This window comes from Schistosoma mansoni, chromosome 7 (genome assembly GCF_000237925.1).
Source record: "Schistosoma mansoni strain Puerto Rico chromosome 7, complete genome".
Lineage (NCBI taxonomy): Eukaryota > Metazoa > Platyhelminthes > Trematoda > Strigeidida > Schistosomatidae > Schistosoma > Schistosoma mansoni.
The window spans coordinates 1,952,053-1,957,555 of record NC_031501.1 but is presented as its reverse complement, the minus strand read 5'-3'; the positions used below and the strand labels follow the sequence as shown (position 1 = coordinate 1,957,555).

At 36.2% G+C, this 5,503-nt stretch overlaps 1 non-coding gene across 1 annotated transcript; it reads right to left on the bottom strand.

The window, feature by feature from the left end:
* Nucleotides 1-4,577: 4,577 nt before the first annotated feature.
* Nucleotides 4,578-4,649, bottom strand: Smp_tRNA_00325_Pseudo_TGA.1.1. Its single transcript has one exon. It is a non-coding gene (tRNA).
* Between the last annotated feature and the right edge of the window lie 854 nt (nt 4,650-5,503).

The window sequence follows — 5,503 nt, the reverse complement described above, 5'->3', positions numbered from 1 at the left end:
AGTCGGGTGTCTCCGGAGTCCTTCATCCCTGTTGAAGACTTTTTCTGGTATTGAGGGAAGAGTGATGCCCCTGTAGTTATCACACGTGCTGAGATAGCCTTTCTTTGGTATCTTGATCAGAAGTCCTTTTTTCCAGTCTGTTGGTACTTGTTCTTCATCCCAAATCTTACTAAACAGAACATGGAGTATCTTTGGAGTATCTTTCATTAACTAACTGATAAATGTCAAAAGTCACTTTTTATGCCATAAATAATCAGATCTTCCGAAGAAAATTTTATGTTCCAAATACAGACTTCCCAGTATTTCTTAACTTTTGCTTTCAGAGAGAATTTCAAAAGTCAACGATTTTAGGATACTAGGATGTCAGTGTCTAAGGAGTTCCGAATACAAGATACACCAATATCTTTACCCAGATTGCATTACGCAATGTGATGATATTTCTATTTCTAAGGGTACTTAGTGTCATTGACATTAGATGCTATTGTTTCGGAAACTTTTTCGATTGATAATGATAAATTATACTTTGTATTTTAACAAACTTGAGATGTAGATCATATAGACCTATGAAATCGTTTCTTTAAAGTCACTAACCGACATTAATAAGTCATCGACTGAAAACTTGAGATCACTGGACGGCCTTTTTGTTCTATTATGGGACTACTTAGTAGTTAACATCCGTGAAGCGAACTCAGAATCTTTGATCTCTTGTTCAAACTTTTAAATTTTAGACTACCAAGGCAGAATCTAATGGTGTAAATACCCAACTCAAGTCACTTTAAGATATACTATCTAAGCACCTTCCACTGTCTTTGGTGGACAACTAGCTGACACACGAAATCATTGAACTCGTTTGGTCACAACTTTTCAATAGAAATTCATAAATTTCCTCTCAACGTCATTCACGAGAAATGAAATAATAATTGTATAGGTTGATGGGATTGTTGACTTTCATTGGGATAACAAATCAATCTATATTAAACTGAATTTTTCTGGGTTTGTTTCCCGGTTGCAGATTCATGAATGAACATTCCTGAAGTCTTATATTAGAACGAAACGCTCGTATATAGCTTCCGGTTTCTCAATCATTCTTTAACTTTCATTGATTAAGGACTTTGAATGAAATCACTTCACAAAGGGAACAGTAGTATTGTGATAAAATATGGAGTAATTATTATCAAATAATAAACATATTATATAGAGTTGAGATCATGAGTCAGTTGAAGCTAGACCACCAAGGAAAACCTGGAAGCACTGGACGGCCTTTTCGCCCTATTGTGGGACTCCTCAGCCGTGCGCATCCACGATCCCGCACTCGCGAGATTCCCCTTCTGATACTGATCATGTGCCCACTAGTGACTGGCTCGATGAGGTATTTCCTAGAGTTCTAGTGAGAAGCAGTAACCAGTGGAGTTCAACTATGTCTGTTGGGAGATATCAACAAACTGATGTCATTGGTGAATGGTTTCTCAACTTCGTGGATTGGTTGGAGTTAGACATAAACACTATCGGATGTCGGCTCAGTGGTTTGTCGGTTAAGTGCTCTGGCTCGAGACTGGTAGGTCCTGGGTTCGAATCTCGCGAGGCGGGATCGTGGATGCCCACTGCCACCGAGGAGTCCCACAGTAGGACGAAACAGTCGTCCAGTGCTTCCAGGTTTTCCTTTATGGTCTAGCTTCAATTGACTCATGATCTCAACTCTATAAAATTACTAAAATCTCCACAAAACCCCTTCTAATAAACATATTAATCAGATACATGTTATTGTAAGTTGACAATACTGAGTGACGGAAATTTAATACGATACCACTTTAAGTGGTTTATCCATTATTCAATGATTGTCAGTAAACTCATTGCTAGTCGGATGATAATTTGTATCATTCCTTGTAATAATCCCTCTTACTATAATAATGTATATTGTATCGAATATCTATATAAGATTAAATAAGCAATATATAAAACTAGAATGCTTATTCATTTATCCCCATAGTAACCATATGAATGTTTTAGATATTAAAAACAAGTAAGTGCTATAAAACTCTGTGGATTAAATGAGTTGCAACAATATTCAAATATAATCCGAAAGGGGTTTTTAAAAGATTTTAATAATTTAATAGTTGAATTCATGAGTCAATTAAAGCTAGACCATCATGGAAAACCTGGAAGAACTGGATGTCCGTTTCGTCCAGTGAAGTTCGACCAGATCTGTCGTGAGATAGTAACTCATTGATGATAATGGTGGACGGTGGCTCAACTTCGTGGATCAGTTGAAGTTAGATATTACCGCAGTTGGATGTTGGACTAGTTGTCTAGAAGTTTGGCGCTCGCGCTTGAAACCGGTAAGTACTGAGTACGAGTCCTGCGGGTTGGGATCATGAGTGCGCACTTGTGAGATAGTTTCATACTAGGACGAAACCGCAGTTCAGTGAACTCAGGTGGAAGATTCAGGTAAACAATACTAAGTGAGTTTTAAAAAAGTGTTTATTAGCTATTCAGCCGAAACTGGCGTCTTGTCATTGTAAGGAGTTATGATTTAATTAAGCTTCAACTTACGCTCTATATTTCTGTAAGTTTTAATCATCTATAACATGCAATAAGAAAAAGAAATGTGTTTAGTAGAACATAATTCAATATATGAAATCCTGAAGTTTGTTACTTACCGCTTAACAACTATAAGCACATGTTTTTCTGCGAGAATCTAGTTAATTCCCCTTATATCTCATTGTTTAAATAATAGTTAACTAGCTGGAAATAATATCTAACCCAATAAGGATCATTGATCACTAACCGTTTTTCCCATTATTCTTGTGTTTTCTATCTGTTTTGAAGTAAGGTCTACTAAGTAGGCAGTTATTTTTGTATTTTTCATTTAGTTCAAGTACCTACTAACTAGTAGTATTCAGTAGTATAAATTATAGATGTAATAATTTATGCTAAAAAGTCCCTTAATTTCATGTCAGTCAAGGTAGTAAGTTATGAGATAATAAAGCGGAATAACAAGAAATAACGTGTGAAAAACTGAAGTTCGCAGTTTTCTTTAATAATTACAATCGAGCCGTGTGATCTCTTCAGACATTTTGTCAGTTTTTCGCTAACTAATTTCACAAATCAGAATACAATATTGGATGAATGAAATGAACAAATATGGGTAATGTCATTCACCTACTGCCTTATTAATTGACTGAAGTTGATGTTTCAGTTTAAACCACGAACTCATCTTAGTCAGATCAACATTGAAAACTAGGAAGCAGTAGATAATTGTTTCGTCCTAGTATGGAACTCTTGAGCAATATGCATCCACGACCATATCACAAGTTGTCGAGTCCAGTAACTTTAAGTGCCTTATTCTGGATCGCTGATCAGGCATCCAACCGTGCATCATATACTGAAGGCAGTCATGTGTTTACTGATGACTGGCTTCAAGATTTAATTCCTAGTGTTCTAGTGAGAAACCGTGACCAGTGGATTTCAACCATATCAGGTGTGAAATTGTCATCCAATGCAGACAGTTGTAGATGGTCCTACAATATCATGGAGTGATTGAAGTTAGATATATGCACTATTGGATGTTGTCTCAATAGTCTAGAGGTTAAGGTTGGCGCACCAGATTGTAGTTCCTGAACCTGATCTCCTGTGATGAGGTCGTACATATAGGAGTCCCATACTAGCACGAAACAATTGTCCAATGCTTCCAGGTCTTCAATATTGATATGACTAAGATCAGCTTGTTATTAAAGATATTAAAATTTTACTATCTTCGTAAACCTCTTCATACTAGCCGAATAATTTTATCGAAATTGTGTGCCTAATATCAACCGTTGAGCAGTTTAAAATATTTTCAATAATTGTATATAAGTATCTTTGAACCCCTAATCAGTGAACATCAACTGATTTATAGAAGATAGAGCTCAGCAATTCTAGATCCCAAAATCAAATTCCAACACTTCACACTCTCAACCTCAGTCACTCTGTAACAGAAAGCAAACTACGTTTATTACTATATTGCTCGTAGTCTAAATTTCTCATAAGAGTTTATTTTTGTCCGCCTTAGGACTACATGGTGGTCACTTGTATTTATTTCATGTATTCATAGCCTTAAGATTACTCAATAAATAGAGTGAATACCGGTGATTAAAGAGTCAACAAGCTTACTTTTAGAATACAATATTATCATGAAGTTACAAGTTAGCAGTATTGTTTCTTGGATTTTGTCTATTTAAGCCATACAATAACATGAAGAGAGTATTGTGGGGTATGATGCTTTCTGTTCCTAACATTCTTTGACTTTAAAACCAAGGTTTCAGTGATAAACATGGAGAAATTTACTTCCTCCTCATCTTAGTATTTTGAATCTTCCTTTAATAACATCCGGTTTTTTAAACGAGCTAAAAATCGACTTTAATTTGAAAGATTATAGCAACTAAGATACAATTGAGTTTAAGGGGATTTGTGGAGATTTCAGTATTTTTCAAAGTTGAAATCATGAGTCAATTGAAGCTAGACCACCATCGGAAACCTGGAAGCACTAGACGGCCGTTTCGTCCTATTATGGGACTCCTCAGCAGTGCGCATCCACGAACCCACTCTCGCGGGATTCGAACCCAGGACCTACCAGTCTCAAGCCGAAGCCCTTAACCGATAGACCACTGAGCTGGCATCATTTGAGTTTGTTTACATCTAATCCAGCTAAGCCCTTTTGTTAACTTATTTAATGGACAGTCATTCATACAATAACAAACTATCTATACCATTGTACTTTTATTATATACGCTTGAACATTGCTTACTGCCTACGCATGTATTCATTCCGCTAGCGTTATTATTAATCGCTTATTTGATCCGATGATTCATGCTTTTCTACTTATATATATATATATGTACATTTTAATCCTGTTTATTGCCCTGCTTGCTCTCTGCTCTGCACTACGCTACACCGTACCGTACACGCTTACTCATTCATTCGGCTCTCACATTCACTCGCCTGCTCTACGGCACTGTTCTTTCATGCTTGCTTAACGTGCCTGTAATATTGGATAACTGTGTGTGGTTCAGTAATAAACGCAATCAGCCCTTCGTATTCGCCTTCTGATTTATACATCGTTAGGACGTTGTCGAGTAACGGTTATCAAGACGAACAATATACGAAGCTTAGGGATAGTACTGAATATCAACCACCACAAGATGACTTTCAACAGTATGGTAAATTTTCATACAAATTAGAAAGTCAAGTTGACAGCTTCATTGGCATTACACAATGATTAACTTCATCATACATGATGAACCGAAGAAAAACACATCAATTTAATGATGTGTACAAACTTTTCAAGGCTGTTTAATATCAGCTTTCTAATGTTTAAAACAAAAAGCTTCCCTGAGCATTCAAATTTTCATTGACAAATAGTTGATTGACCAGAGTAAATTGACCCAACTCATCAAAATGACATGACACAACCTAATCAAGACCTTAAATTCACATAATATTGTTTACTTGAATCTTCTCGTTGATA